This window comes from Ixodes scapularis, unplaced genomic scaffold, assembly GCF_016920785.2.
Source record: "Ixodes scapularis isolate PalLabHiFi unplaced genomic scaffold, ASM1692078v2 PGA_scaffold2__306_contigs__length_199485367, whole genome shotgun sequence".
Lineage (NCBI taxonomy): Eukaryota > Metazoa > Arthropoda > Arachnida > Ixodida > Ixodidae > Ixodes > Ixodes scapularis.
Window position 1 is genome coordinate 134,253,072 of NW_024609857.1, and position 20,754 is coordinate 134,273,825.

General features: G+C 44.5%; 1 pseudogene; it reads right to left on the reverse strand.

Moving 5' to 3' along the window:
• Nucleotides 1–1,316: 1,316 nt before the first annotated feature.
• On the reverse strand, nt 1,317–11,800 carry LOC120846308 (annotated as a pseudogene).
• Between the last annotated feature and the right edge of the window lie 8,954 nt (nt 11,801–20,754).

The following is a 20,754-nucleotide window of genomic DNA, read 5'->3' on the forward strand; positions in this document are numbered from 1 at the left end:
ATCGTAAATACTGTAGTGTTATACTCTAAGCTTCTTTTGACTGCAATACTTTGGTAGTCTGACTTAACCGAAATAGTGAAAAGCTCGCCTATCAGAAGTTAACTTCGAGCAGATGTGGAGTATACTGAAGTGCCTGAATACAACAATTGATTAGTTTGTCAATTGAGTTGTGCTGCATCGCACTGATAAATCAGCCAAGTTTATGTTATTGTTTTCTTTTTTAAATCAAAAACAGACTTGATGAATGTCTTGCACACCAACCATAAACCGGGTTCGGGAACTACAACCACAACACTTGCTGATGCTGGAAAGCTTCAGCACGTTCTGTGAGCAGGTATGTTTAGCGTGCACTTGTGTTAGCACAATGTTAGTTCACTGAATGTGTATACTCACCGTCGTACGTAATGTTAGTAGTGACTTGAATATAGTGACGTTAATGACCGTATTAAATAATCAACTAGTAAAGAAAAGCAAAATAACTATTTTAAAGTGAAGAAACTAGCTTGACTCGCTTCACCCTGGGTGGTATTATGCAGAGAAGCCATAGCATTTCTCCTAGGAGCCGTTTTTGTGGATATTGTTTTAGCGACTGCAACGAATTATTATTAGTTGTATTAATGCTTTTAGTAAGAGATATCGTCCACGAACTTCAAAACACTGTTTCCCTTTGGACAGAGCCCCGAGGAGAAGATTGAATACTTGGAACCTTAATAAGTGCAGAGCTGGTCACCGGCGAAATGATTACCTTAAATATGTAGGCTATATCAGGCTCTAGAGCAGTTACAGGGACTGTGATTCAGGCGTTCAGTGCGTCATGGTGTTTGTGTTTGTAATCGTTTCTGATCTGTATTTGTGGATGTCTTTAGTAGTACCTTCAAATACCGCACGGACACATTTACTAACAAATCCCCCCATAATATGTAGCTCGTTCTAAGCGCACAAATTGCATCTTGAGGGGGAAGGAATTATATTTTTGGTATATCTAAAAGCTTTTCTGATTAATATTTATAACATATTTTCAATACCTTGCACACCTATTTCAAATCGGGCCAATACAATACATAATGAATACAAAATGAATATTCATATTCAATATATTTCAAGTTCGTTCCAAGTACGGCCTCTTTTGCTAAGGGACAGCGTACGTCTGAGAAGCAACTTTCATTTTATTCTTATTTTGGCAATGTCAGTTTGGCGCAGCATTTTGGGTAGTTACACGTGATTGTGCCTGAATGTAATCAGTGAATGACCTGGTCAAACTGCCATTGTCTGCGTTGTCACCGCGATCGTAGTTGGTGTTCCGACGACAGAGGTGATCATAAAGTAGATTTTTTCTGGGCGTGAACAAAGAATAGATCTAAGGGATAACTTGGACCCTCGGGCGTCCTAATGCAGTTGTCAAGGAGCTTCGCCGACAGCTCTTCCGTCATACGATCCTTTTCCTCTTCAGTGGTGCCAGTCTTCGTGGTGACGAGGGGAACAAGCAGGCCTGCGCAGGAAAAATTAGAAACCATTCAGAATGCCGGGGTCACAATAAAAGGCTCCGTAAATTTTTCAAAGTTTAAGGGTTACGACTTTTTTTTAGCACAGCCTACGTTTTTTTATTTAGCAGCCTTGTAGGAAAATATCTACATCATAGATTTTGTGGTTACCGGATAATACTAGAAAAAAAAACCAATGTATTTAAGCATCTGCAAAATAGCGGATGCCCGTGTACTGTAAAATATATCGTCTTTCGTATTTTTGTGACTACGTCCCGTCTATTTCGGGTTTCTTCTTCATTATATTGTTTAGCTACTTCGCCCTTTCGGTCAACGCTCGGTCAATGCAGCTTATGTTGAACAAAAACGTGCATACATCTGGCGATGTAGGTTGAATTTCGCTAAGCCATACCCGTTGGAACCACCACGGTCCACGTCCTAGCGAATGTAATGTCTGAGACGGTCATCTTGTTTGTTTGTTTTTATTTTCAGCTCGTAAATTTTATCGTGTACTTCACTGAACTATACTGCGTAACATGTATTGTTTTGATTGTTGTGTCCTAACCCTAGAGGCACAAACTTATAGGAAGCGCCCACTGACGTAACACCCGATTAAATTCTGAAACAGATTGCGTACAGGGTTCCGATATTTTAATAATAGGGAGTTTTCGTAGATCGTTTTGGCCTTTCCGCAACGCTATCCGCTACCCGCTACGAGACCCGCTAACAGAGGCATAGGGGAGACTCAAAAAAGTGTTTTTGTAGACCGTCCTCTGCGGGCTACGGTACTGCGATAATGACAACGCCACTAGCGGTCGTAGAAAGCACTATATAAAACATTAAACGCATACTATTAGTGCAACCACATATATGTTTTATCAGAGTGCCTATTTTCGAACATAACACATGGTTTATTTACGATTATGAATGTTAATCTTTTTTCTGGATACATTTTTCGTAGCACATCTTGCCAGCTTGCGGTAATCGTGCTTTGCTTAAAGCCGGATTCAGTTCGGCCAAGAACTCTCTTTGTCATCTCGCGCTCTTTTATGTTTGTGGACGCGTCCTCCGCCAATTCCCGAAGATGCAGCGGCTCAGCTTTCTTGAGGACCAACGTTTCTTGTCCAGTTTAAGTTGGAGGGAAATAGAGGATGTGTATTTGATGTATTTGGAACCGCCAAAGCGGTGTTATGTTATTCCACTGATGTGCGCCACTGGTATGGTGTACTTTTGGAATTTGTACTCTATGAACGGGGAAACACTATTGTTTGCTGTTTTAAGGCGCTACCGACTGTTCATCAGCAAATAATTTTGTCTTTAGTCTTTAGATTTTCTTTATTTGACTCTGGAGAGCCGCGGCACCGCGGAAAGGCACCAGCTCGTACCGTGTAGGCCCGCGGTGCCGCGTCTAGTGAACATGATAATGCCACGAGTATATACATGCATAATCACGAGAATACCAACATGGAGTGTTGGTATTGAGTAGGATGACAGTCCGATTGACAGAAGTCTAGTATTTGTGGAGGCGGGTTGGGCGGGTGAGAAGCGAGCTGGGGGACCTGGCACGCCGTTCGATCGGTGCATGAAGAAGCCTTCGGAACATTATGGCGCTGTTGCTCGCTGGGTTACACTGCGGTCGAAGCATCAGGCTCCAAGGAGGTAGCCCAGTCAAAGTAGAAGCTGCCGCTTCCGAGGCACCAGGGCTCAGATTGAGGCACCGCCGTCGCTCGGTGTGTCATCCTCTCAACGTCCTCGTCGTCGCTGTGTTCTTGATATATCCGCATATATATATATATGTAAATAAAATAAGATAGATAAAAACATACACAATCGAACGGCCAGTGTATCTCGAGATCCGCTATTTCGGAAGGCGCCTCCACAACCACGTCCGCAACTCCGCAAGGTCTGCGCTAGATTGGCGCATGCGCAGTAGTTGCGGAGGCGTAGGCGATAACGTAGCAGAGGCGTAGGAGAGACGCCAGAATGATCTACGAAAACTCCCTATTATCGGGAGAACGCCGACGTTCCGCTAGATCAGGAGCGTCTTCTTGCGGCATGAAGCGGCAAAAACAGCGAGAAAAATGGCGCGCGCAGAAGGCACACGCCGATGCGAGCGTCGTCTGCAATGGTTTTCCCCCAAAACACATTTGAAGCACCACGAGGACGTCGTTGGGGTAAGTTTGTGCCTTCTGCTTACGCGCTTATTTTGATAGATTTCGCCACTTCACACCGCGATAAGGCGTCGATCCAGAGACCGGTGGGCGTTCGCGCAATACTAATTCAAGATATATAGGCTGTAGATATAACAAATTTGACATGTATTACGTTGACTAGGGTTCAAGTAGAAGAAACACTCACGGGAAGTGCTACCGCGCGCGCGCTAAGAAAGTTTGGTCAAATAGGTCTATTGCTCTTTGCGTAACTATCAATTGGTGGATAGCGAAACCGCTCTGAATCATTCGTTACCGAGCAGAAGTTCGTCGTTGCTGAAGTCACTTTGTGTTGGATACACCTCGCAGGACAGAGTCGTCATTGCTGCGTCGGCCACAAGCCTTCTTACGACCTTTTCAAGACCGTCCAGGCTTGAGGACAGCTCGTCATGCCAGGTGTCGGCAAACGTAAGCCTTGGATCCTGTTGGTAAAGAGATTTAAAAAAAAATATGGCAATAAAGTTCAAAAAGCTATACTAATATGGTAATACAAACGGGAATATATGACACATTCTAAACCGAAAGAAACAGAAAAAAAAAACATGAGTGTGAAGTGTTTGGTACCTAACAGGGGGGGGGGGGGGGGGGAGGGGGGAGGGGGGAAGAAGAGAAAGATGAAAGAGACGAGAAGAAAAAGAAAGGGAAGAAGAGAAAGCAGAATATATTTTTTCAGTGCCTATTGCAGATTCCGCGCGGAATCACTATTTTAATCATACAGAATTATCAACATATATTTCGATTGAATGAATACCTCCTGACTAAGCCATTTTATTTTTCATCTCACGGTAATATTATCTCTATGAAGCATACATCAAATTTAATTCGAAATAAAACCACCATCCAATCCCGCTGCTCAGAAGAATAGAACGGAATGTCTCATTTTCGTACAAATTACAGTTTGGAATTCGTTCATTATAACCTCCCCAGTTACCTCAATAAACAGTGGGAAGACAGCATTGACATTTCGTTTAGATCATAAATCAATCTACCTGCTTTTTTGTCAAATATGTATTTTTTTCATGAAAAAACTTTTGCTAAAATTTATTTTCCAGTATATCTGCTAATCTGATTATTTTCTGCATCTCCAGTGCCCTCTACCATGACCACGGCACGCAGACCTCGTCAAGCCAACAGTGATTGGCTCTTGTTTTTTTGCACGGGCACCTGCCTTTTCAGATGCAAAAACAAAAAAAAAAGATTAATTTGATTAGAAAAAAACTCGAGGTTTTAGCATGGTTCCGATAATATAGAGGATTTTTATAAAAGTCGCACGTTAAACACACGACGTGATGCTTTAAGACAGCGACAGCTGTACTGAGGCTTATTCCACGATATGACGCTGACGATCGATTGGCATTGTGCCGACCGTGCGGCATACGGTAATCTGATTCGAAAGGGCTCAGCGTTCATCTAGCGTACATACGTTTGCCGTGTTGGCCGCCGGCAGGGGCCAACGATGCTTCACAGAGTCGCGCCCAGATCCCAGAGAAGAAGCAAAAAGCCTCCTTCTCAATCTGAGCGTAACGCGACGCTGTCGGCGTTAAAGACCTTGAGTCGAACGCCACTGGACTGCGTTCATTATTTTCTTGCTCTTCGGAGCAATAATCTGACTACACTAAATGCGGAAGCGTTTGGCGGAGAGTATTATGGTGCACTGCGGGTCGTATTGAGCCCTGCAGCGCTTTCAACTAATCATTTCTATGGGAGGCTTTTTGGTTGGCCTTTGGCATCTGAGCGTGGCTCTGTCTAACGTCGTTGGCCCGCGCCGGGGCCCAACGCGACAACGTTGTTGGTAAATAAATGATTTTAAGGTCGTCATGTGTTTTCCTGCCAAATTTAGAGGGGAAACTTAATTGGTAGATAGGTCACGTGACGTTCATTTTTCTCCTAAACTTAGCAGAAAACTAAATTAATACTTGGGTTACGTGACGTAAACTTTTCCGCTACATTTAGCGAGAAACCTGAATTTGTCTCGAGGTCATATGACGTCAGGTCACGTAATATTAATTTTTCAGACAAATTTATGGGGAACTGAATTGGTACAAAGTGCACGTGGCGTCTATTTTTTTGCAAACTTTAGTGGGGCACCTGAATTTTTGTCCAAGTCCTGTGACGAGAGTCACCTGACCTGAATTTTCCCACCAAATTTAAAGGGGAAACTAAATTAGTGCATACGTCATGCGACGTCTATTTTTTCGCTAAATTTATCTGGGAAACTGAATTGGTGCATATGTCACGTGACGTAAATTCTTCCGTTAAATTTAGCGGGCACAGTGATGGCGTTTACGCCCGCGCCGTCAAGAAATTGGGGAAACGGCAAGATACAACTATCGCTGTTAAAAAAGAATCATCAGTATCTCATCGAGATACGTGTCATGAACATGGTACAAGGCATATTGAATATTATGCTTGAAGATAGTAAATTCACTAAAAATAGTTCGAAATCGCTGCTCCCGCCACGCTGATTCTCGAAACTTCCGTTGGCATTTCGTGCAGTGGTTATAAAGGGTGTTTCACAAGTTCGATACTGCAAAAACTACGCATCACACCAAAAAAAGGCTTGTGTCGTTTCGATCCTAGGCCAGGGGCCATATTTAGGAATATTGTTAATGGTCGGGATAACTAAGTTGTTAAGCACTTTTCCGTAAATGTTTCGTAGATATTGCGTTCAAGGTCATTATTTCATTTAGAAACTTGCTGAGCAGCATCGAAAAACACTAAATAAAATTAAGTGGAGTGCGATAGAAGGTACGCAATGCATTTTACAGTTTTATGAAAAACAGCACAAATTTCGTCAGGTTTTTAAGTTTCGGTTTGCAATCGGAGCGCTTCTCGGCATCGACGGTACCACTCCCCGTGGAGAAATAGCGCAACCAACATCTGCATCGCTGTCCTCGCGCAAGGCAGCAGAGGCAAATTGCACAATTTCTCCATGGGGCGCGGTGCCGTCGGTGCCGAGAAACGCTTGGATTGCAAAAGTAAACTTAAAAACCCGTACAAGTGGTGTGGTTTTTCAAAAAGTTGTAAAATGCATCGCGTGCCTTGTATCGCACTCCATTTTTTAGTTAGTGTTTTACGATGATCTTCAGAAAGTTTTCAATCAAAAGATCAATTACACGAAAACAGATAAAAACTTAATTATCCCGAACTTAAATCATTTTCCCAAATAGGCTTCTAGCCTAAAAAGACGACACAAGCCTCTTTTTGGTGCAGTGCGTAGTTTTCAGAATATCGAATGTGTATCCCTTTTGTGAAACACCCTGCATATAACAAGGCATGGTGAATGCAGCCTCTCAGCACTTTTCCGTGAGGTGAACATGCCCAAAACCCCTCACCTCTCTGGTGCAAGCAGATTGGGACACTTATTTGGCTCATTCGTCTAGGCCCGCATCGCACTGGTGCTGTGCGGTTCGTGGTACAGGCAAGACCAGAGAGGAGAGGGGAGCCTCCTTCTTTCGCCAGCAGCCTTCCGTGTCTATCTCTTCACCAGCCTCCCGTGCCGTAAAATGCAAAGAGCTTACCGCTCTGCACGTGTACGGTGTGCCCCAGACAAATAGGTCAATAGCGTGTGTATAAATGACGTACACATGATGCGCGGTAAACAACAAAGGAATTTCGTTGTTGTGCATACATTTTGTGCATGCAGGGGCGACAACACCGTGCGCTTACGGCCCGGGGACATGGTAAGACGACTTCGGGTCAAGAACGACGCGGCCGGCCGCGAACAGAACCGCAGCCTGTGTGCGACCACAGGTACCCAAAGCCGGCGGCAGGAGCTTCCAAGAGCGTCAAAAGCGCGCACCCGCATCCTAGCCACTTATTTCGATTGACTAGGTGATAGGACGCATGGCAACGGCTGCCGCACAGGTTTGGCTGATTATAGAGAGCGGCGGCGTGACGTGACACCTAGCAACCGAGGTGGAGTGGGGGATATCGGGGGTACCCTAGTGAAAAAAGTCATTTGTATGAGAAATTTCTTGTGTCCAATAAACACATATGAATCATACAAGATAAATAAGAACATATTGGAACCGAATAAGAACTATATAAGAACTTTATAAGAACCATATAAGATATGTAAGAATCTTATGGGAAACTTATAAGAAACTTCTCATAAGTCTCTTATATGGTGCATGCGTTTTCTTATATATCGTATATAATTCTTATATAGTTTTTATATGGTTCTTATATGCTTCTTATATGTTCTTACATATCTTGTATAATTCATATGTGTTTATTGGACACAGAAATTTCTCATACATATGAGAATTTTCAATAGGGTAGGGCATACTTGAGCAGCCGGTGGGGAGCTACGAAGCGGTGGCGTGTATGGGTGGGCCAAGCTGCGTTAATATTGTGCGATGAGCCATCCGCAGACTGGACCGTCGCCGCGAAGCGTCGTTAACGGGGGAGGGGGGGGGGGGGGGGCGAATACGCGTTCCAGCAATACACTGGACGTCCCTCATTGCGCCGCGTCGAAATTTGCGAAGAGGGTCGTCGCAGGCGATCTTTGGTTGCTAGGTGTTACGCCACGGCGTCGAACCTTATAACCAGACAATCCAGCACGGTTTCCGCGTTGCCATGCGTCCAATGGCTTAGACTCCCAATATGTGCACACCATCGCAATCTCTCGCCGCTTGCAAAAGGTGTTTCCTAGCCAGTTTCCGCAGCCAGTGTTGACGTTGCGTCAAGTTTTAAGTACCATCAAGTTATAAATAGTTAGAGGTACATTTCTCTTGCAACCTATCATGGTCAGTTCTTGTTGACCACGTCATCTCCGAAATTAATCGGTCCCTGGAACAACTACAACGTCACCTCAGATTTGCACCATCAAACTTGAAACCTGCAGCCTCCAAAGCGCTCTTTCGACCAAAGCTAGAGTATGCTGCCGACATATGATACACATGTGAGAATTACGTTAGACATCAGCTGCAATTTGTTATAATTCGCGCATTCAAGTTTATTTCTCTAGTTATTCAATCGAATTTTTTGTCACGGTTTTAAAAGAACGCGCGGAACTGGAAAGATCTATGACATCGACGAAGGTTTCTTCACTATCCCTGTTTCATAAGTTTTGCTGCAAAAGTAACTGCGGTGTGCTCTATAGGATACATATGTTTTGAAGCACAGCGTCTAAATAGCGGAAATGTTACAGAAAAACCTTCCTGCTAAATTTATCCATTTTTTTCTGATAAACTTAGCGGAGAATTTAATGTCCCGTGACCTCAACACGAACCCAGTTTTGTTGCTAAATTTAGCGGGGACATTTTCGCTACCTTTCCTGTTAAATTTAGCTGAAAATTAAGCAAAAATTTCACGCTAGATGGAAGGGGAGCAGGAGAGGACGAGGAGAAGGGGAGGAGACAAACCTTCCCCTCTTTACCCTCTCTTCCTCCTCAAGAGCTGCGCTCTAATTCGGCATTACAGAGAATTGTAAACGTCTTTGATTTTTTTTTTTTTTTTCATTTTGTATAATATACTTTTTTAAGTCTCCATGCAAAGGCCTTTACGTCATTTAGGATAATTAGGAACGGAGGCTTTTTTTTCCGCCTTCAAACACTTCACCTCAGCCGTTAAAACGTCCAACTTGAGCGCAATCTTGTCGACAACGAACTTTGCCAGCGCACGTGGAATGACCAGAGGTTTGTCAAAGATAGTGTTTCCTGGAAATAGATCGAATTCGCTCTCCGACTTGGGGCAATCTGGTACCGCTCCCGTGGCGTTATCTTCCGAGATTCGACGCCGTGGCGTAACACCTAGCAGCCGAAGATTGCCCGCTGCGACTCTCTTCGCCGATTTCGACGGCGAGTGTATCACTGGAACGCGTATTCGTCCACCCCCCCCCCCCCCCCCTCCCCCATTCACGACGCTTCGCGGCGAAAGTCCAGTCTGCGGATCCCTTTCCTTCCGGTGTTTTCCCTTCAACAGTTTCTTTTTTAAACTTTGGGACACCCGTCTGAATAAGCGTAATTATCTAACATCTTGCTCACAAATAAAAACTCATTTTGACTTTACTTGATTTGTCGGGTGCAGGCACCACATTGGTATGGGCTGGAAACTCATGACATGATCACATAATATTCTTCGAGACCCACATTTATGCAGCCACAGTGAAACTTCCGTCTGCATCGGCCAGAACAAGCCATGAATTGCGGCTTCCCGACAATAATTGCGGAGCACGGTCCGCGCAATAGCTTCTGCTTCTTCGGCACCATCTTGTCAAAGATAATGTAGTGAGTGCGCAGGCGAGCTGGTGGCTGTTAACCTTTTTGTTCTTAGCCCGAGACTGAGGCAGGAAAAGAGGAACGTTTCAAAGAAGAAGAAAAATGAACACTGTTGTTCATTTTTCTTCTACTTTGAAACTTTCCTCTTTTCCTGCCTCAGTCTCGGGCTAAGAACAAAATGGTTGTCAAAGATGTCGCCAAATTGTTCTTCGTTTCAAATCAAATCCGTTCAATCTTATTTACTGTAAAGAGGGGAAGATTGTGAAAAAAAAAAAGTTTCTTTCTAGCATAGTGACGAAGGACCCAGCCCCCGCGTAGTTCATAACAGCGCTTAAAATCGTACAAGGAAGAGGAAATAAGCAACACAGCGTCCCCAAAACTACTTTTTAAGTTACCAATCCAACAAGGTGGCAAAACGAAATAAAAACAGGCGGTGACGCAAGAGTGGCTGAGTGACTGTGAAGCGATTTTCAGACCGTTTTCTAATTTCGGCTCAATCTGCGCGAATTGATGCTTTGTGCAGAATCTAACTATGCAAGAGTCTCTTCGTTACGTTTAGAGGCATAGGACCTGTAAGAATGCCGAAAGCGCCGAGCTCGCTTTTGTAGCTTTTGCTACGCTCGCACTTCGGCTGAAATACTGTATTCCTGACTCCAGCGAAACGGGCGACACCTAGCGGTAAAACACCAAACTGGCGAAACAGGTCGTGTCGCGATTTCTGTTCATATTTTACGGCTTCCGCGATAGCGTGTTGACGGCAGTTGGAGAAATGGCTACGGAAGTTAAACAAGAAAAGTATCGGTGCGTTTTGTTTTCTACAGGACCGAAAACGGCAAAAACGACAGGGCTGCAGTGAAACCCGTGGCTGGCATTAGTCTAACGACTTGGGTGCGCCTTGTATTGCCTTTCACCTTTTTCAGGGCAAAGAGTGGTCCTGGTGACTTTAGCGGTACTGCTGTATGAGCTTGTTGCCTAAGATTCTGTTAACGCAAACTGCCGAACCGCGTGAACCAGACATTGTGCGTTTACGAACATTCATTGGCGCGGTACAAGAGCACTAGGTTTATTCGCTTCTATGAAAAAGACTAAGTATCTAAAAGCCCGCTCACGCCAACACAACTCCGCAGGTTTTGCACGTATTCAACAAAAATAAGGCAAAACCATTTTGGCGCCAACGCTAGCCCGCTTAAATCCGAGCCTTGTGCGTTGAACTGGCACATGGCACGGCACGATCTGTTTTTGGCGGCCACATTTTCGAGAGTGGCAAAACCTATAAGTGAATAAAGTTGAGAATAGCAATCGCCTTTATATATATATATATATATATATATATATATATATAATATATAAGTTTTGGAATGTAAAGTGGTATACTCACACCAATGATGTTCTTCCAGCGTTCCATCTTGGACATTTCTACCCAGACGTTTTAGAGCACGAACTGTGCGCAGAAGACGAGGAGGCATTCCCCATCATCTTTCAGCAGCGTGCCGATGTTGCGGAACACCGCCTTTTGGTCTATGATCCAATGCAGGCAATAAAACGAGTAAATGCGGTCAAACTTGCCGTACTTGTTGAGAAACGCAGACACGTCCGAGGAACCTGCATCAAGGACGTCGTAGCAGATATCTCGATGTCCGTAGTTTCTTTTCGCGTAGTTCAACATGGATGGGGATATGTCAACGCCTACAATCTTTCGGCACGGATGATTCCAGTGAAGCAATACGTCTCTCGTAAAGTCTCCAATGCCGCATCCGATGTCAAGGATCTGATGGCATGCACTAGAATAACTTTTGAACTTCGTTCTTTTCAAAGCTTCGACATTGTTGGGCCTCACAGTGGCACTAATACGCTCGTAATGTTCTGGGTCAAATCCCGCTTTCATTTTTATTTTCAACTTATAACTGCAGAGCACAATGTCGCGCTTGGCAGGACCTATGGGCTTCGTGTCGGTTTTATAGCAGCTCCCAGCGGGACGCTGAAGGGTCGACACCAACATATCTTTCGTCGTTGCACAAAGTATCGCTATCGCCACTTAAGGCTTTGGTATCTTGAGTTGGCGATTGGGCATCATTTCTTCTTAAAGATAAACACAGTGCATTTCATCGGGATAACCGGACTGTGCCGGATAAGGCACTTTAACACAAAAATTGGCCGATCTGCAAAATTCCAAAACAATTATTACCTGACGCAATTCATGTTCCCACATACAACGCAGTGTTAACTCAATGTGGATCCAATGCTGGCAACAACACTTATTCGGGATAAATTAATCACTGACCTTATGGCGTTTTACAACATGTCAAGATTAATATATCAGCAATAAGAAATTAAAAATAAAGGATGCCAGCGGCACTTCGGAGGTTTTGAGGTATGTAAACGAGGTATAGTGGTGATCGTTCAGCAGCAATTCATTTATATTAACGTGGGTTTAGTATAATGTACAAAAAATGTGAAGGTTTTAAGTTTCGATTCTGCCTCTTTATAACTGCCAAAAATTAAGATAGATTTTTTAGGAATGCAGGTATTTCTTGCCGAATGTTACAACACGCACTGAATACGCGTTTTTTGACATCATGGTAGCCGTATAAAACAGATGAGTTACCCAAATCGCCTTTCTCTTAAAGTAGCAATTTTTTATCTGGCTTTTATATGGCTAATAGACACTGCCCTCCGTCAGCGACTGTGGAATCCCTGCACAATGGCGGACTGAAACCGTAACGTCACGGAATACTTTCGGCGTTTGCTTGGATTAGAAGCACGAACATACCAACAGATAAAGGAGATAAGCGCAGTGACGTTGCACTTTCGACGATGTTTGATTGGCACAGGAATTCGAATTCTTTCGCCTGCACGTTGGAGAGTCGCATACAAATTCACTATTGCAATAATGATTTAGTTGAGTGTAGTATATTGAGGTGAAAGATGTCTCTTTTAGCGCCCTTCGTTCATAAAGGCCGAGTTGTTTGACGCGCCCTCTCATGCTTGGGATTCCGGTGACATATAAAGAAAACACAATTTCAAAACAACATAGAGAAAAAGAAAATACCGTAGAACCACAGCGCCGTCCAAAACCGGATTTTTATTGTTCTCTACAGTGTCCCAGATAAAAGCGACAAGACGATACCATAACGAACTGAAAAACAAACAAAAAAATAAAGGTTTAATCGACGAACTCGTGCCATACACAAAGGGGACAACGAACGCCGAGAAAGCAGGGGCCCTAATCTGGACTCTTGACGAAAAGGGCGGCGAGAAATCTGGCGGCCCTGATTGGGCGGCACGGCACTTGACCTTGGCGCCGGCCAACCTGGGCGGCCGGATTTCTCGCCGACTTTTTCGCCAAGTGTCTATATTATGCAGGGGCAGATCCAGACCTCCATTTTAGGGGGGCCGGTTCCTCGGTGTAAAACGGCGGTGGGGGGGGGGGGGTGTTTATATTTTTTGTGGAGTTATCGTTTTTACTGAACTCTGATAACATAATATAGATCTTGAGAGCTTTTGTATCGGTTCACCTGTCGGGGATGAACTCTTTGAATTAAAACCTTTCGGGCGACCACGCTTTACTTCGTTTCAGCTTCGGTCCGAGCGCGGCCGATGTAACGAGCAGAAGGGCCAATCAAACAGCGCAGAAAGCGAAACGTCATGGCGTGCTCTCTGCAGTTGATAGGACCAGCCGGTATTCGCCGTGTCTCTGTGCGCGCTCCTCCGCCGGCTAGTCCTATCAAGAGCAGAGCACGCCATGACGCTGCGCTTTTTGCGCTCTCTGATTGGCCCTTTGGCTCATAACATCGGCCGCGCTCGGACCGAAGCTGAAACGAAGTATAGAGGCAAGTATCTAAAAATTGTGGTGGCACTATCCTCTCTGAAACTTGGGTTTCAGACCGACACTACGTGAGCAGTCGATTTAGGGTAGCTTAAAGACATTGCCTTGGCAGCCATTCTGGTTGAAGCTAGTGCTCAACTGCTGTGGCAACGGGAAGAGCGGCTTAAATCAGCGGAGCGAAAACGTTGCAAACAAGCGACAAAAATGGCCCGGCGGCTTCGACGCTGCTCGCGGCGTCGAAACAGTGTTGACGCAGCGAGCGAAACGAACGCTGTCAGGCAAGTTCGTCGGTTGTTCGCCGTATATTTGGAATGTCCAGAGCTCAGCACATGCGGCATTGCCAACCCAAACTCGTGTTTTCACGTGTTCTGGATGCAACTCGAGAGAACGAAAGCGAATAATTGTTGAATATGTTTGAAAGCATGTTGCAGTTCGGCAACTATAACTTTTAAACTTAGACAAGACCTTAAACCAGCAATGGATCCTTCCAAATTATATTCAATTGCAATTCGTCTGGATATTTTCTGTATGAAAGGAACACTTGTTTCTGGGTAGTTAGCTCACCCGTCAGGGTCGAGAGGACAGGTGCAGAGATATGATAGGGCAGGGATGGGCAAAATACATGCAAATATGTATCGAAATACAAATACAAAATACTTCGTCAAAAATGTATTTAATTACAAATCTAACTACATTTCCACAAAAGCATTTAAATACAAGATACAAATACAACCAATGTATTTGGTCTCCTCCAAATACTTTTCCAAATACATTCCTCAAAATTTGCGTCAGCGACTTCAGGGCACCTGCAACGGGTTTCTGGGTATCTCGTTTTAATTTTGCTTCGCACACTCGGGATTTATAGTGCGAGGCTCTAGTAACGTAATAGAAATATAATCGCAAAAAAAAATGTAATCAGCTTGGACGTAATAGGTGAAAAAAGTACAGAGCTTCAAGCAGCTTTTTTTGTCGATTACATTTTGGCATTAGATCAACAAAGAACCGAGACGACCAAGACGCGCAGCGCTAGCTAGAGAATTTTTTATTGTTCCAACTCGTGCCAGTTACGAAAATCTGGACGGCCCGCATATTTAGAATGTTCCAGGCAAAAATATGAATGAAAATCAGGCTGGAAAGCATCACAAGTTGCCACAGGCACTTATTTAGCCAGTCTGCCTGTGAACGTCGATTTCGTCACTATTCTTGCCCTGGACTAGCACCGTAATCACAGTCACTTAACGCTTGTGCTCGATTGAGAGGCACTGCATTCGGTGCAGAACGTAGTTTTCTTCCTGCTCTGGACAGTGACAATAAATTTGAGGGATGTATTTTCGCCCACAAAATTGTATTTATTTACAATTGTATTTGAAATACCCATGTTTTAGTATTTAAATACACACGTAAGATACATTACCCAATTTGTAATTAAATACAAATGCAAAATACACAAAGTATTTAAGATACGTATTTCAAATACTTGTATTTGAAATACTGCCCATCCCTGTGATGGGGCAGAGCGGTATAAGGTTGGCGAATCTCAACTGGGCTAAAGGCTGATGACGACGGCAGCATGGATGTTTGGGAGTCGGTGTTCCCTCGAACGGGCACAGGCACTGTCTATTTAATTTATGTATGCTCGCATCTTTGAAAGGGCTCGTTTTTCCCAAGTCCGCACGAAAGCTCTGCCGTCAATCCACAGAAGCCGCGTTTAACTGGAAAAGGCGGCGCCAAGGCGAGACAAGGGATAGCGGGCGCCTTTCCTAAAATATGTCCCGCCATCCTAAGTTGAAACGGCATTGTATACAAATAAATGCCAACGGAGTCGGCTTGAGGACCCCGTGTGAGCAGCCTCCAGCCTTTAGAGTGCTCGTACCGTTTATCTTTCTTTTATTAGCTTCCCGCCACGAGAATCATACCGCAGGCAGTATGAAGCCCTTTAGAGGAAACATCTCCCCCTTCTGGCGCTCGTCGGCTTCTTTTTGTATTCCGCGCTGCGGTGCTGATCCTCAGTGAGGGATGGAGGCGAGGACGAAAGCGGGCTTATGTTTAGGCCAAGGTCGTGGGGAAGTCCGGAGCGTCTTCAGGAGAAGCTCAGACTCAGACTACACTGTACCCAGAGCATTTGCTTCCTCTTTCAGTTGCGAAGAAAAGCAATTGGTCACCTGGTTGTACAAGCTGCATCCTGCGTCGATTGCTTACGTTTTTTCTTCGAGCTGACGAAGAACCCCGTGGGGGGAAGGGTTGCCTGGCGAGGCGTTTGGGGGGGGCGATCGCCCCCACCGCCCCCCCCCCCCCCCCCCCTTGGATCCGCCACTGATATTATGGCTATAGCAGCGAGCGTCGACGGTGGCAGCAGCAAGCGACGGTGCGTCGTCGTGACAGCTGGCTATCGGGAGGGTGGATGAGTAGACAATACCCCGCTCGGCTCCTTATATACTTAACTCGGCTTCTCAAAGATAAAGCATGGAATGTTCGGGAAGGAGCAGCGGCGACACTGACTCGGCAAGATCATTCATTCGTAACATCCCTAAAATAGGGTGTTTTTCCCTAACACCCTTAAAGGACGGCGTTATTCCGAACACCCTTAAATTAGGGTGTGATTCCACTGTACACCTTTTTTATTAGGGCGTTATGTCTGCGCAGTACGCCCTCTAAATTGGGTGTATCACCGCCAGAAGGGGAAATAAATAAAGGCGCGATTACCAACACGCATAAAGTAGGGCGTAATTACCCAAAAGAGTGCACGAAAAAATGACTGCAAATGCCTCGTTCACTTTTTATTTTTTAATTAAGGTTCTAACAGGTTCTACAAAATTCTCTATAGACGATTGCAAGCAGGTCATCTGGCCGCAGCCATGTCTCTGCTTATGCGGGCAAGTGCATGCAATTACAAGCGTGCCAAAGGGCAAAGCTACGTTCACGCGCACGTCATCAAACTTGGCGAAGGCAAGACTGAAAAAAATAGTTCTCTTTTATCCTCGCAATTTCACCACGACCAAGACACTTCTAAACCAGTGGCTGTCCGTGCCTGTAAGGTCATGAATATTTCAACCATATATTGTTTTATAACCCCTTCAAATTGTACAACCGAAGGATTGAATCTCCAACTGTACTTTTCGTTTGACGTTTATGCTTTCTTGAACTGGTGACGTGGACAAAACTAGCAGGCTTTCAAAGACGGTACGACTGGGAGTTGGTTGGGACGTAAGCGGCAGTTCATGTTTGTAAACCGTAAAATGGTCTATTAAAACGGAAGCAGGGAGGCTATGTTCGACAAATGTTTTGTTACTTCTAAAAATAAACGTAAGTGACGATATCGCGTTTGATTAGATAGAGGTTCAAATGACAAAAGTTACCTATTTTCGCCATTTGACCTTCTAACCAATCAAACGCGATATCGTCGTTCCGTCACTTCCGTTTCTTTTTAGGAGAAATGAAACATTTGTCGAACATAGCCCCCTTGGACTACTATCAGAAGCATGCCTGCAGAGTACTTACAAATAAAACAGCGATGCCATGTAATCCGTGATAGATGCGTAATCCGATTCGGGCAGCACAGAACTATCCACAAACACAATGTTGAGGATGAAGGCGGTCGCTCGCATTCAGCGGAAGTTTTGCGGTCGCCGATGAGCACCTCTCTGTCGTGATAGGTGCGTAATCCGATTCGGGCAGCACAAAACAACGCAAACACAATGCCGAGGTTGAAGGCGGTCGATCACATTCGACGGAAGTCTCGCGGCCGCCGATGAGCAGCTCTTTGTCGAAACGCGTCCAACAAATACTGCACAATAATTCCATCGACTCCGACGAAATAAACGACCATTGCCGAAACGTTTGCATGGATGTATTCCGGCCGTTCACGACGAAAAATCACGGCCGAGACTGAAACGCACGAAAAACAGGAATACACTGGTGGGCACCCCCTTTTTGTAAACGGGACCCTACGTGGCCCCTACAACTCACCATAACTCGGCATGCGGGAAAGACTACGGCCCCAGTAGCCCATCAGCGCGTCAGAGCGAGTCACGTGGCAAACTTTCGTCCAAGTTCCTTGTCCTACGGAGAGCGGTCACGTGTTTCGCGTCACCCCTCTGATTTGTTAGAAGCGGCCTTCGCACTCGCTCACAGCAACACGAAGACACAAAAGAAGGTTTGGAGGCTTATCAGAAGACGAGGTCAAAAGGGGTTGGGAAAGCCGCTAATCTCCCTCTGCTGCTTTGTATTGCCACCTGCCCTGCCCAGGGAAGGTCGCGAAATCGGACTCGTCAGGACTTGCTTTGCGTAGTACAACCTTCAGCGTCTCAAACTGCCACTCATGTAGACGCGCCTGCTCTGGTGCGAACCGCGAGATTACAAGATAAATACGAAAAACAATTTTGAACGCCGTCGAAGACGCGGTTTCACGTGTACCAAAGAAAATCCGGAAGAAAAAAAAGCGTGGGGAAGCTAGATATTTTGGTGTCATTACGCAGAGATAAGAGTCGCGTCCCTGGGAATGTCATTAATCCGGCGCTTTCTACTGTCTTCCGACATTGTTTCTTCATAGCTACACTCCAAAATAAAGTCTCAGTGAAGGTGCTATATGTAGTGCGAAACCCAGTCAGGTGAGTTTGTAGTATCCGAAATGAGGGCGCCACAGTTTGTTCAAGTCTTCAGCTTAAAAGGTCTTTCTCAGGTTAAAAGTGAGCAGATTCTATTTCGCTTAATCTTGCTTTGTTTTGTTTTTTTAACGTGGGACTTTAGCCAGTCAAGAAATAGAAATACCTCGCCGGCATAGCCGATTCACGCAGGACACTCTTGACAGTCAACCAAAAACGGCGGCACCTACGGTATGTCACGATAGCGTTGGCGCGATCAATCCCATTTTTCACAGGTATTGGTTAGACCAAAATAATATCGGCACAATCTTTCCGATTTAATTCCATAACAGCGCAATACTGTGTGTTGCCTAGGTTGTATATTTACACGTCTTCGTTCATTTTTTTTTTGCGAGCGGAGTTGATTTTTTTTTTTTTAATCAAGGTTGAACCGATAAAACTGATGCACGCGCGAAACGTAATTTTAGGCTAGTGTCGAACGAAGAGTTCAATAGCAGTTGCAAAAACTATTCTCCAGCATTTCCTAATCATACGCGACTCCGTGTGGAGTCGCGTATGTCAATCTTCAAATTGGAGACTAGTTCCATCTCTAACAAGTGAATTATCGAATTCCGTCCCTAACCCTAAGGTTTGCGCTCACATCATTCACCAGTATACTGGAGAATCCATTTATGAAAATACTAATGATAAAAAATCCTAATAACACCTTTGGTGCGCAGAATTCCGCAATTAATAGCAAGCTGAAGTCATCAGCCTTCAGTACCCTATACTCAAACATGATTACAAAAAAAAAACAACTCCATTTTGCGTTTGGTTACGGTGCGCAATGGTGGTTGCTGGAGACGTTTCAGAGCTCTGATAACTGCTGCAGGCTATTTCTGGACAACTATACTTCATTTCGCCGTACCTGCGCTGGAGGCAAAAGCTACGAGCGCGAGTACGCAGCCTGAAAAAACGGTGCCCGCACTGCACCAGCTTACATGCGAGCCAGGGAGGCATAGAGAGTAGCAAGCTTTCACTTCGCCCCCAACAACTAAAAGATCCGAGCATGATCTAACGCGAATTCAAGGACGTGTTTGCGCTAAATGTGAGGCATTAACAAGACATACCCAGAGGTAAATACAGCGTCCAGATCGCCAACTCAAATCCTGGAGAAAACAGAACCATGGAAGCTAAAAACAAACAAGAAACACGCAATCTCGCAGCCTTTCCAGCGACAACCAGCCGAGCCGTTACAAAGGGTGCCCTAGGTGGCGCCAGCGTCGAAACGGAAGCGCGGAAGAAACGCCGAGAGGAGGAAAGGGTGAGGATTTCGCGAGGGAAAGGAGGCTTGGCTTTATCTTCTTAGTGTAGAGTGAGCTTACCATGCCGCAGCTGTATCTGGGTGGCGCGATGACTCAATTACTCAATTTCTAATTGAGAGATAAAAAAAGGAAATAAACTGTTCCTCTCGACCTGCACCACCTGACGGTATAACAGGTTTGATCCAATATAATATAAAAAATGAAGGCCGTAATTGACCAAACGTTTCTTTAGTCCTTAAAGCCAATTAAAAAGAAAAACAGGGAGACAGCTGAACATTGGCATTGGAACGAACTTATAGAATCTTGCGAGCAATTATGAGTATTTGTGTTTCGTTTTTTTCCTTTGGTATTAAGTTATTAATTGTTGTTCCGCTTGGTCCTGCCTCTTGTCTTCTGTGTTCTTGACGACGAGGAAGTTGTCTTTAAAATTTTCGTACTGGAATATATAAGAAAATGAATTGGAAACAATGTTAAAATTGTATTCTCTTATAACCATTTTATTTTAAAATTAGTTATGTATTTCTACGTATCTTGGCGTTCTCATGTATGTTTTCATTTTATTTCTTAATTCGCCTTAATTTCTCTGTCGCCTTAATTATTTTTTGAGGGGGGGGGGGGGGTGGGTGGGAGGAGGGAGCAGAGAGCATTGTAATTTTTCGTTGTTTTTGATTTTTTTTTAATGATTATATTTTACAGCAAGAGATTATTATTATAGCTATACACACCCTAGTATTTACCTATTTACATATTTACATTTTCCCCCGAAGGAGAAGGATCACACTTATAAAACTTCATGTTTGCATCCTGTATTCTTATCATGTGTTGCTATTATTATTTTTTTTTCTTTTTGAGATTGGAAGGAACGAGGTTATGTCTTGAAACAGACACTAAATATTTAGTCGTTTTCATCAGTATTACTTTTCTTTTCGTACGTTGTTTGTTGTTGGTGGTCGGTCTTGCGGGGCGCAATAAGAGGCGCGATGACTGGGTGAAGCTGCGACATCAACTCTATCTTTCGCCGTCCGGCATGAAATGCTGTTCCCCAGCTCAATGGCCAGAGAATCAAGACAGCCATTTTGTATTTTTTTTAGTTCCAATTTGTTTTGCA